We start from the raw sequence: 13,760 nt of genomic DNA, 5'->3' as shown, positions 1-13,760 counted from the left end.
TGTCGGATTATATTATCGAAAATATCGTCTCCTACCCTGTGGCTTGTATCATTACTTTCTTAATGACTTCTTTTGATAAACAGAACTTCTTAACCTTAACATAGTCAATTTCATCAATCTCATCATTATAGTTAGGTTTTTCTCTGTGAGTCTTCTTTATTTCCCTACACCAAGGTCATGAAAATATTTACTTAGTTTATCTTCTAGATGCATTATTTGCCTTTCACATTTGGATCTACAATCTACCCAATATTATTTCTGAAAACCATGTGGAATTTTGACTGGGATTGTGTTGTGTCTATAGACCAATTGGGGGAGAACTGACGTCTTAGCGATATTGAATATTACAATGCATGAACATGGTATACCTCTCATTATTTAGGCCTTCTTTAATTTTTTCAAAAATGTTTTATGATTTTCTGTGTAGAGTCTTGCAAATATTTTGTTATACTCATCGCTAAATATTTAACTTTTCAATGTTATTGAAAAAATCTTTTGTTGAAAGTATCTTTTGTTAAATTTCACATTCTAGTTTCTTGCTAGACTATTTATTAATAATAATTTATATGTGGATTGTTTTGACTTACAAAATAATCATATCATCTGCAAGTAATGACAGTTTTATTTTTTTCCTTTTCAATCCCTATACCCTTTCTTTATCTTGCCTATTCCATTGTCTGGGGCCACTAAAAAAGAGGCCAAATAGAAGTGATGATTGTGGACATCTTTGTCTTGTTCCTGACTTCAAGAGAAAAGCTTTCAACATTTCACCATTACGTATATTGTTTTCCCTAAGTTTTTTGTATATAGCCATTATCAGATTGAGAAAGTTTCTCCTATTCCTAGTTTTCAAAGAATTTTTTAATGAATTGCTGTTGAATTTTATCAGATGATGTTTCTGCGTCTACTGAGATGATCTATGCTTTTTTCTCTTGTTAATGTGATGAAATAAATGACTGATTTTGAACTTTAAAAGAAAAGTATGAAATAAACTTAACCTGGTTGTGTTATATATATATACTACTTCTAAACAAAATTTGCTTCACTATTTATTTAGGACTTTTGTTTAGGATCTTTGGTTATGAATGAAATTGGTTTGTAATTATCTTGCTTATAACATCCCTCTCAGGTTTTGATCTGCAATGCCAATTTCATAAAATGGGTGGGTATTGTCAGCTATATTCTTTAATAAAACTAAAGATAACACCTACTAAAACCACCAATAGTATAAGTACTCACCAAATTTCTAGAGGAAAAAAATGCAAAGAAAATATGCTTTACACAACAAAAGATAGAGGGAAAAATTAAACAAAGAAGTGTAAAACACATAAAACAGAGCGACACTAAAGTTTTAGATTTTTCTATTAAAAACATCTGAAAAATCTCATCTCACTATTTTACTACAGATATATCTAAAAAAAAAAACACAGAGAGCTAAAACTAAAAAGATGGACCAGTGTATAGTAGACAAATGGACACGAAAATAAAATGAAAGTAGCAAGATTATATCAAATAAAATAGAATTCACTGGAAAACACAAATAGTGTGCACTAGTCACCTATTGTGAAACATATTACTTCAAAACTTAAAATGATAAACATTTATTTTCTGACAGAGTGCCTGTGAGTCAGGAACCCTGGAGTGGCTTAGCTGGGTGGTCCTGGCTCTGCATCTCTCATGGGGCTGAAGCCAAAGCGTCATCTGAAGGTTTGACTGGGGCCAGCAGATCTACTTCCAAGAATGTCCTGGGGATGAAGCAGAGCAAGTGACCCAAGATGGAGAGAGCAACCAGGAGGGAAGCTGCAGCACCTTTATAGGACCTATTTTCTAGAGTTGCACACCATCACCTCCACTTTATTCTTCCTTTCGGATTGAGTTGCTGAGTCCAGCCCATACTTAGGGGGAGAGGATTTATATCCCTCTCTTCAGAGGTGGAGCATCAAAGAATTTATGAATATATTTTTTAAACCCCCACATGGAGCACAGAATATTTTTTTAAATGATTATACACAAAACCACAAGGAAAGTATCAACAATTACAAACAGCAGAAATTATACAGACCCCATTTTTTACTTCAAAGGATAAGAACAGCTTAAATAAAGTTTATAGTTATAGAGGTAACCACTAGACCCAAAATTAAACCCTTCCAAATTATAAAAAAAAGCCACATTCATGCACACAAACACAGATATATAACAAAATATAAAAAATTCAGAGGAAGCAATAAAAACAGAATTCATAATATAAATTCAAAGACAGAATCAAATCTAAGCTTATCTGTCATGGTAATTATTACCAATGGGCTAACCTTGCTTAATAAAAGGAAACAACTCACAGATTTGACATTATGTGTAAGGATAGTTATTGTAGCATTATTTTTAATAGTAAGTATTAGAAATAACCTTAATTTCTCTCAAAAATGAGGTAGCTAAGTAGATTATAAGTTCCACACAACATGACAATATACATCTCTTAGAAAGAATGAGGTAACTCTGTATTATATGAGATATAATCTTCCAAATATATTATGTTTTTAAAAAGCAAGATAAAGATATTTATAGTCTGTGACTATTTTGTGGTTTTAAAAGAAAGAATGTGTTCGTTTTTAGTGTATCTCTGGAAAGATTCATAATAAACCAGTAATAGTGGCTGCTTATTGGAAGAGGAAGCAGATGGTTGGAGGCTGGGAGGAGACACAAACTTAACTTGTACCATCTTCCTTTCGAATTTAGCATTTGTACACCAGTGAATATTACTAATTTTTAAATTTTTAATTAAAATTTTAATTATTTTAACGTTTTAAAAGCAGTCAAAGAACTATCTCCAAAAATGGCTCTGATTCTTTAAACTTCCCAGGAACATACTACATAAACGATTCCATGGCATAGAAAAAATAGGAAAGCTGTCCAAATGCACTACAGAAGTAACCAAACACTGAAACAAAAGCCTGACAAAAATAGCACAGTAAAAGAAAACTATACATCCACTTATGTACCTGCGAAAAAAGAGTCTAGATAATACTGTCAAGTTGAAATTAAAGATCTTGCAAATGGATTAGAAAAAGACAAACACCCTGATATAAAAATGGGCAAAGAAGACAGATAATTCAGAAAAGAATCTGAGGTCATGGAATACATGAAAACATAGTCAATATTACTAATAATGAAGAAAATGAATTAAAAAAAGATTCACAAACTGTCATTTTGTATTAGATCATCAAAGATGTAAAAGATGGAAAACAGCCAAGTTTGTTTAGAGTGTGAAGAATTGGACGCTCTCATAGACTGCTTACAACATTTCTGGAGAGCACTCTGGGGACATGTATTTTAATCTTTTTTTTTTTTTGGTGAGGTGACAGTGGCCCTGAGCTAACTCCTGTTGCCAATCTTTCTCTCTCTGTTTTTTTTTTTTTTCCTCCCCAAAGCCCCAGTACATAGTTGTGTATCCTAGCTGTAAGTCATTCTGGTTCTTCTATGTGGGATGCCGCCACAGCATGGCTTGATGAGCATTGTGTAGGTCCACACCCAGGATCCGAACCAAAGCAGAGCGTGCAAACTTAACCACTCTGACATGGGGTGCCCCCGTTTTTTAATCTTTGACAGGAATTTCACTTCCAGGAATTTTTCCTAAGAATTAATTGGGCAAGGGTCCTACAATACAATGTATATACAATAGTGTTCATTGTAGCATTGTTTCCAATAGTGACCTGAGCACTTCTAAAATAAATTATAATATACCCATATAATACAATTGCTTGCAGGCAGTAAAATGATAGCATAGATTTATATACTGGAATTTGGCTAACTTACAGAATGTCAGCCACTGAAAAGTTTTGCAGCCATTAAATGCTATGCATTTGAAAACTATTTAACAAAAGAAAATTCTCACAGTAAGTGAATAAAAAATTGCTGCAAAAAATATAGTTATTTCCATAAAAATCTCACACTTTTGATTTTAAAAATATAGAAAGAAACTGCATCAAAATGTTTAATAGTAATTCTCTACATAGTGGAGTTCTGGGTGATTCTTTCTACAATTTACTGAGTGAATATACAGTACTTTTATACCTTAAAAAATCATATCTCCAAAACCTAGCACTATCTGCTGTTACTGAGCTTATTTCCACTTCCACCTCCTCACCCCTTATCCCAGCAGAGAGTGCCCCAAAGAGCTGAGGGACACTGCTTTTGTACGGACCTACAGCTTAGGAAAAGTTAATTAACTGCTAATTAACTCCTTAGCCTGGGAGGAGCAACTGACTTCAGATTGGCTGATGGTGACATCATGCCAGTAGCCGGAGCCAATAGTAGCGTCCCTGATTAGGAAGTTCCTTAAGACCCGGATGCATCACTGAGGCATCACTGGATGGGCGCTTGCACCCTGGGCGTGGCCAGCTGAGGCCCGCGGCCCCCGCCCTGCAAAAGCGGACCTCCTCCGCTGTGCTTGGTCTGCGGGCGCGCGCCACCCCACGGTGTCTTCGAGTCCGCGAGTTCTGGGCGGCGCAGCTTTTAGAAGGTTTCTGGCTTCTTCTGCGAAGACCCGTGTTCCAGAGCTTCACCACTTTTTTTCTGGACACCTCTGCTGCTCGTTTTTCAGCAGGTGGCCCTGCGTCCTGCTGAAAACAATCGAGGATTCACGAGTCACTGCGATTGCTTCCGTTTGTCCCCAGGTCTGTCCTCTCTCTGGGGACCCAGCCCAGCGGTGTCGCCCTCTCTCCCTTGTCTGTTCAGGCTTCCACCTCATAGCCTCACAGTTCTGAAAATAAAACCCTACTTCAGTGGCACCAGTAACCACCTATAGCCACATGTAACAGACACTCATCTCCTTAAACGCTACCCTTTTATGATTTGAAGTGTAATGCGTCCTGTTTTTAGAACAAAGGAGGAGGAACAGTGGGGAGGAGGAGGAAGAAAACAAGTCAAGTGTAAACACGTCATCCCAAGATAGCCATGGTTAACAATATTGGGTGTTCGCTTCAAAAATATGATGGATTTACAGATTTGGAGTTGCACTGATTATAGTTTATTTTTCTAATTTGGCTTTTGTCAAGGAAGCATTTCCACGTGTCTTTAAATATTCTGGTTTTTTTTTTTTTTTTTTCCAGTGGCTTCATAGTATTCCAGCATATGGAATAACTTAACTATTCCCCTTCTCTTGTATATTTAGATTATTTCCAACTATTCTTGATTTTAGCTAATTTTGTGATGAACAAGGATCTTTTGTACACAAATTCTCGTCCCAATATCTGAATATTTCCTCAAAATGCAATCTTAATGATATGATCATTTTTTCCGCTAAATATTTGGATTACTCCTTTCTTGTTATTCCAAATTAAATTAAAATTACTTTGTCTAATTTTCTTTTTACTGAGATAAGTATTTTACTCCTTTAATCTGTTGACGTGGGGAATTACATTCTGATGTTAAAACATACTTGCATTCCCAATATAAACCCTACTTGGTCATGATAATGTTTTTGTTGTTGTTGTTTTTATTGTGGTCATAATAGCTTATAACATTGTGAAATTTCAGTTGTACGTTATTGTCATACACCATATAAGTGTGCCCCTTCACCCCTTGTGCCCACCCTCCACCCCTCTTCCCTCTAATTTGTTCTCTTTGTCCCTAAGTTTGTTTATCTTCCACATATGAGTGTAATCATACAGTGTTTTGTCTTTCTCTGTCTGGCTTATTTCGCTTAATGTAATGCCCTCAAGATCCATCCATGTGGTTGCGAATGGGACAATTTTGTCTTTTTTTATGGCTCTGTAGTATTCCATTGTATATATATAGCGCTTTGTCTAATTTCAAAACCAAATATGTAGGCATTTTGATGTACGACTGCTTTTTCTAAACATTTTTTTTTATTTCAGTGAAGTTTTCTAGTCCTGTTTTAAAATTTAATTCAAGGTAGTTTGATATTTTAGTTGCTTTTGTGAATAAGATCTTACTTCTGTTATATTTTATACCTGGATATTGCTGGCATAAAAACTGTTGATTTTTGTAAACTGTCATCTGGGTTCGCTTTCCCAGATCTCTTATTGGTTCTGTTGTCAGCTGACTCTCCTGGGTTTGTGGGCAATTATGACAGCGGCGAACTTGCAGTGTGTGTCCAACAACGTGCCTTATATATCGTGATGCTTTTGTCAGTTTGAAATATGCCTTTAAATCCCATTTGTCCTTTTCCTTTGCATTTCTGTGTGAAGTTATTGTTGCCAGTCTCGTTTTCTTTCCCACTGGGTGCCTCGTTAGAAACCGCACTCCGTTCTCCTGAGATTCATTTTCTCATTTTGTGTGAAATGTTTTTATAAGCAGTTGATTATAGCTTTTTAAATCTTATTTGCAAATCTTAATTTTTTAACAGGAATATATTTGTTGACATAGTGACTATTACGTTGAATTTTATGGCTTCCTGTTTGATTTATGTTCATTTTTGCCACATGCACTCTCTTTTTTCCCTTCTATTTTTTCATGTTTTGGAAGGACTATAGGCTGTTTTAAAGTCTCCTAGTGTTTTAGCAGACTTTGATTATGTATTTGTCTCAATATCAAAACTACAGAGTGAAACAATATATTTTTAAAATTCTGTTCCTTCCCACTCCTTTTCCTCATATGAGGGATTTAAGAAATTTTACTTCCCTTGCCACCAAATTTTCTGGGATTGGTTCATATAACCTGGAGCTATATAATGCGATTATTGTTATTAAATTACATTTAACATTATATATTCTCTTCCAAGAATAATTTTTCACACTTGAAACATACTACATCTTCAACAAAATTATATAATCAATCAAGTAGTGTCCATGATTGGTTTATTTTCTGAATCTTCACATTCATTTTTCACCTTCCTGCAACGTGTGAGTGTATAAAATTCTCAGATGATTCAGGAGATTTGCTCGAGCTGCTGTCCATGTCTCCCCAGTATGTGTCTTTTGGTAACAGACTGATTTTTATGTCATTGTACATAACTAGGTGTTTGCTCTGTTGTCCTTTGGCGCTCTCGATGTTAGAATGTACTTTATATCCTATAACTCAAAGTATTTGCCGTGAATTTGTCCAGAACATGATACATACTTTCAGTCTCCAATGGTGCCAGTCATTCTGGTTCTTATTTGTTCTGATTTTTCCTACAATTCTTAAGCTAGATTTTTATCTTCTGTCCTCTGTATAGCTTTATTTTTCTTTCTTTAAAAAATGTCCCCCACCTCTGTCTTCCGGCAAGGTTTCTCAAGTTTATCGTCCACATTCCTTGCTCAGTTGTGCTCAGTCTTAGTGACAGTTCTGGTCTTAACCGTCTCTGCTGTGGGTTTCAAGTCTTCTGCTGACTTTTCAGTTTTCTTCAGTTCTGCTTTCTCTCTCCGACTCCTCCCTTTCCATTTGGGCTAACTCTCCTCTTGCTCTCTCCGCTCCTGTTTAAATAGAGATGGCTCCGTATTGAGGATGCCAAAGTTCTCTTCTGGATGTTGCAGATGGCCTTTTAAAGGGGTATATGCTCTCATTGACTCTTAGGAAGATTCTTCTCCATTGTTCTGTGGTATTTCGTCATGGCCCCATGTTGTTTTTTAATCAAGAGACCCATCCTCAAAGAAGTGACATGTGACAAGACACATGAATTTCCTCTGCTCCCCACAACATCCACTCAGGTGACGACAAGTATACAACAGAGCAAGTTTGGGTTTCCCAGCTCCCAGCACCTCCCAGGTTCCCTAGGACCTCAAAGTGGGCTGGTTCAGCTGTGCGGAGGGGGATATTCTAGGCCCACGGCTCCCCTGAAACCATGAAAAAGTGGACTAACAAAAACAGAAACACAAACAACCAACTGCAAACCCGCCCGCACCCTGCTAGAGGTCCTTCCTGTCTCTGCCCCCAGTTTGTAGGGACCACATCTCCCAGATGCACGATGCTGCCACCACGTCCCCCTCCTTTCTGCTGCTTGTTTTCTGGGATGTGCCGTAACTGAATGGGGAGGGCAAGATGAAGGACAGAAGAAAACCGTATTCTTGGCCCCCTCAAAGAGCAGCTTGGGAACAGTAGAGGGTTAGGGCAGGTAAGGAAAGCCCCTCAATTAAAGTAATGCCCCATCCTCGGTCTCAACAGTGAAGAGATCATCTCCAGGTGAGGAGAATGGCTGGATCTCCCAACCTCAATTTTTGTTTCCCAAATTCACTTTCTCCTTGGAGATGGATTCATTTCTTAATGCATTCACTCAACAAATATTAATCTCAGTAAGCTTCCTGTCACCACCGTGCTGTCATCTGTGGAGCTCCAGTGTGGCATTCCTTTTAATCCCCACAGCCAAGGTGAGGCAGAGAACAAAAGGGAATAAAGCAAGAAGTGACATGAGGGCATGACTTTGTAGCACCAACAAGATCACCTCATTAGAACCCAAGAGTCCAACATCAGAACCTCCGTAGTGTTTGGTCCACACAGTAGACAGAGATAGAGGAAGAGACAGAGGGATGTCTCTTGGGTAGGCATGCCAAGAGGCAGAGTCTGGGTGGCTGCTAAGAGTCTGGCTCCACTGGCTTTATAATTATCATTTGTAATTAGAAAATCCTCCTAATTTCTGTCAAGAGGTGCTGATCTATTACTTGTTGCTGATGTGAATTTCCATCTTTTCTTCTGTCTTCACTGATATTGGGAGAAGCTGTGCCATGATTAAACTGGAGTTGGTGATTTATTGTCCATCCCCATTTTACCTGACTTTCTGGAGCTTTTCACACTATTGCTCACTCCCTTCTACCTTCAGCATGGTTTTTTGACTTCTGAGACACCACCTTTCCCTGGTTCTGCTTGTGCTTCTCTACTCACTTCTCATATCTCTAACCCAGAATCCTCGGCCCACCTCTAAAGTGCATCAGTGTCCCCAGGACTCTGTCCCTGCCTCCTTCTTTTATTCTAGACATGCTCCACGTGAGAGCCCAGACTCAGCACGACAACTCTGCCGACGATTCCCGACTCCACGTCTCCCACCCAGATCCTGAGCTACACAGCTATATCTAACGGCCTCTCTATACTTCCACCCCAACGTCCCACAGACACAACACTGAACCCAGCTGCTCTCCTCTAGTCCAGGCCTCAGAGACTAGCACATCACTCAAGCCAGAAACCTGGCAGGCATCAGACTCCTGATTTCCCTCACCTGGTACCTTCCTCCACAACACTGCCTGGCCACCCTACCTCCTCCAGTATTTCTAATGCCCGTTTCTCCTCTTTATCCCAACAACCCCTCCCGTAGTTCAGGCCCTCACAAACTGAACTGTCTCAACTATGCCACATTTAGTGCTGCAAACCCAGAAGATGTTTTGGGTAACTCCAAGACACCAGGGATTGAGGTCACATGACCATGGACAAGTCTCCTGACCTCTTGAGTCTGTCTCAGCGGGTGGCAGGCGGTAGCAGCGATTAAAAGGAGAGGGTGTCTGCGAAACGTTCTGTAGGTAAACACGGGAGTTTCAGATGCTGGGTATAGTTACTGAAGGACCCTTTTGCCAAAAGCTGAGTTGAAGGGGGAGGCAAAGAGCATGAAAATTTGCTGAGCCCAAGTACACGCTGTGCCCCGTGGGGGCGCTGCTCACACACCACCTTCCTCAATGCTCAGGGCTCCATGTTGCCCTCTCCAGAGAGTGGGGGAGGGTCCCAGACCCAGTCCCTAGAGGAGGGCTGAAATGGGGCCTGACAAGCAGACCCCCCAACTCGTTTCCATGGGCCTTTATACTCCTTCTCAGTCCACATTGTTCCCAGACTGTCTGTCTCTGAAATACATTATGCAAATCCCAGCTAGCCCAGTATCCATAGAAACCAAAATCTCCCATCTTCCCCAGCCTGTTCCCTGGCAAAAGAAACCCACCCAAGTTACACCCACAAACAAGGACAGACAGCACCCAGAGCAGGCGGGCTTCCCTCTGCCCGGGGGCATCAGGCTTTCAGAGTGACTGAATCCATCTTGCTCGGTCCTCCATGGCTAGGGAAAGGGATGGGTGTCACAGGCCACTGTAAGAAGCTGCATTTTCTTTTTGAAACCTTGAAGGGAGATGCGACAATCCCCACCATGAACAGTCAGTCATCTTTTGCCCAATTCAAATAGCTCTGCTGCCGCTAAGATCATATTCACGGTGGACATGAGTCAATATCTGACACCATCTTTAATGTTGAACATAAAAGCACACAAGCCATCTCTGGAACATGATAATACAATTTTATTGTGTATGATTGATTACTAATTCTAGGAACAATTTTTCAAGATCTGCTCCTCTCTGAAATAACCTTTTCTAAACTTCAAACATTATGACTCTTCAATCTTCTTTTTCTCCAGACTCTTAACACGAGGCAAATCTCCTAGTACCACACCCAGGCTCTTGGTCATTGGTCAACAGCAGCATCCTGAATCAGCAGTCCCTACTGTGTGCAAGACTCTCTGCTTTTGCTGGTGACACAAACTGTGACCACTGGATGTCAGAATTGGGAAAAACTTTGAAAAAATTATGCAGGTGTCCTGGTTTCCGTTCACAGAAGTGGAATGGCTTTATCTAAAGTCTCACAGCTATTTAGTAGCAGAGCCACGTAAAGCATCAGCAGCTCTCAACTGCTAAGTATGTGCCAGACCCTATTCTAAGTGTTTTACACATTTGCTCATTTAATCTCATAACCATGTTATGAGATAGGTTATTATCTCCATTTATCCTAAGGTGTCTGGTTACCTCCAGTTTTCACATGATGAAACTAAGGCACTGAGAGGTTAAGTTGAGTCAGAGTTTGAACCCAGGTTATCCAATCTCACATCCCAACCTCTTCATGACTATTTAGGTCACTGGATACCTTTGTGAGGACTGAGATTTTAAAAACACATGTTGAGGGGCCGGCCCCATGGCCAAGTGGTTAAGTTCGCGCACTCTGCTTTGGGGGCCAAGGGTTTTGCCAGTTTGGATCCTGGGCGTGGACATGGCACCACTCATCAGGCCACGCTGAGGTGGCGTCCCACATGCCACAACTAGAAGGAACCACGACTATAATATACAACTATGTACTAGGGGGGTTGGGGGAGAAAAAGCAGAAAAAAAAAAAAAGATTGGCAACAGTTGTTAGCTCAGGTGCCAATCTTAAAAAAAAAAAAAAAAAACACATGTTGAGGTCTCAGGTTTAAGGTTTATCTTCTAATGTCAGGAGCAACTAAATTCCACTAGTGTTTTCCCTCTTAAAATCCTAGGGTGAAATATTTAAAAGAGAACAAAAAGCTAAATCCACCAGTTAAACTGACTGCATGAGGATATCCGTGACAAACCTCCCCTGGAGGGGAGGAAATTATTTTAACAGCATCCTTTATTTTCAGTTTTCTCCTCTTGTTGGGTTGCTTAGGAATACAGACCTAGAGTATCTGCTCCTAAATTGCAGTGTACTGGAGGAACCAGAGTACACTCATAAACCGGATACTGCTGTGCATGCAGTATCTCTGGGAGGATTCTGTTATGGCAACACGATGGCCCACAAGGAGGGGGCTGAGTGTTTGGGCAGAAGTAGGAGAGACTGCTCCCGCACCTTTGGGATTCAGAGCATGTAAATGGATTACCTAATCAGACAATACACGCAGCTTGGAGACAAGACCCTGCTCGTCTGTGTGTGTGTTGCATGTCTGTGGGCATAACTCTGAATCCTATTTTTCTTGGTGTTGCAACATAACAATTTTCCCATGTTATTGAAATTTTTCATAAACAAGTTTTATGTATATATCCTTGTTTAAAATCTCAAGAAATGTGAGCACTCCTACGTAGACAACTTGTATTTCTCAATTTCCTTCGGGATTCTTCATTAATGTAATCATAATGTTAACATTCAGAATCTCCCACTTTCTTAAGAATTAGCCAACATGTACTGTCTATACATGTTTAGGATATAATACATGGCATTTGTACCAAAAGATCACCTCACTTAATCCCCACCACAGCCTGAGGTAGAATCAGGATCCTCATTTGAGATGAGGACGCAGAGGTTCGAAAGGCTCAGGGAGCTCACAGATCATACGGAGGCCGCCAGAAGCAGAAGCCTGGACCTCGGGTTCCGGGCCGCCTCCTCCTTAGCACAGGTGCTGCCAGGCTCCTGGAACTTTGGGGGACAGGGCCCCTGAATCCAGCGCTCACATTTGGTAACCGTTTGTTACATCTTGGCAACGCACCTGGCCTAGGAGCAGAGGGGTGAAGGTGAGGCGGGTCCCGCTCTCCAGAGTCTCCGCGCAGAGATGGCAGCGCAGGCAGCTGCACTCCAAGCGCCGTCTAGCAGATCAGATGTGCGGCGGCGGCCTCGGGAGACCTGGGCAGGTCTTGGAAGGCACCGCTGGGCCAAAAGGCAGACATAAGGCAGAGCACCAGGCACCGCTGGCGGGAGAAGCAACGAGAGGCAGCTCCCAGAGGTGGGCAAGCACCTGGGGCTCAGGAAGGCCGGGTGGGGTCTGTGTGCAGAGCGGTGGCAGAGGTGGGTAGGAGACACCTTGGGGGCACTTGAATGTCACTCTAAGGAGCTGGGGAAATTCCAGGATGGCATGGTCACTCTGTGCCAAGAATCCTGGCACTGCCACTCTGCTAACCATGGGGTTCATGATGGACTTCCGCTATTCTGATCAACAGATGATCAAACTCTGTTGAGAGAAATTTCATCCTCCACAAGCAGGAGGAAGCAGTGAAGGAGATGACCATTGTGCACTTAATTCTGACCAAAAAATAACTGGTGGCCGACGTGGAAGTGACGGGGAGCCAGGCAGGTCAACGAGGGAACCTCACATCATCTCCTTTGGTGCTCGCTCCCAACAGCTGCCATCGTGAAGCGCGCCCCGAGGGACAGGCACTGTGCCCACGCTGTACCGGACCTTCAGAGGTGAGGATTATCCCCAGCATTAGGGTGGAGGACATGAGCTCGGGAGAGTAAAGAGCGTGTTTAAGGAGCTGCAGCACGTGAGTGGTAGGGCCCATATAACCAGAACAGACAGAGTAACCAGTCAGGACTTTCCCCTGGAAACAGCCGGCTGTGTGAAGCCAGGCGGCCGGGCGGAAGGGGACTGAGAGCCTGGGCTGCGGAAACTGTGTGCTGGAGGTCAGGGAACTCGGGGCACAGAGGCAGAGCTGGCTAACGACGAGCTCCGAACTCTGCCCTGCAGAACGTTCTTGGGCAGGTGGGGGTGGGGTGACTCGGGGGAGAGGGGAAGACTGAAGGAAGGTGCCGCTGGCAGCAGCTGTAGGATGGACTGAAGATGGGAGAGGACTGAGGAGGGGAGGCTGCCCAGAGGGCTGCTGCCTCCGGCCCGCGTGTACTGACGAGCAGGAGAGCGAAACGGGAGTAAGCCCAGGCGAAGGCAAGGGGAGGGGAAGGCTCCAGGGAGGAAAGAACGGCCCCTTGGACCAGGGCTACCTGTCAACAGGACTGCTGCCTCGTGCCCGGGCCAGAACCGGGAAACTGGAATACATGGGCGTAAGGGCAGTGTCAAAGGGAAGAGTTCTAGGACACGCAGGCAACAAAAGAGAAAAGAAATAAACTGGACTTCATCAAAATTAAAAAGTTTTGTGTTTGGGGCCGGCCCCGTGGCCAAGTGGTTAAGTTCGCGTGCTCTGCTTCGGCAGCCCAGGGTTTCACTGGTTCGGATCCTGGGCGCGAACATGGCACCGCTCATCAGGCCATGTTGAGGCGGCGCCCCACGTGCCACAACTAGAAGGGCCCATAACTAAAATATATACAACCATGTACCAGGAGGATTTGGGGAGAAAAAGCAGAAG

The sequence above is a fragment of the Equus asinus genome, chromosome 3 (genome assembly GCF_041296235.1).
Source record: "Equus asinus isolate D_3611 breed Donkey chromosome 3, EquAss-T2T_v2, whole genome shotgun sequence".
Taxonomy (NCBI): Eukaryota; Metazoa; Chordata; class Mammalia; order Perissodactyla; family Equidae; genus Equus; species Equus asinus.
This window is presented reverse-complemented; position numbering follows the sequence as displayed.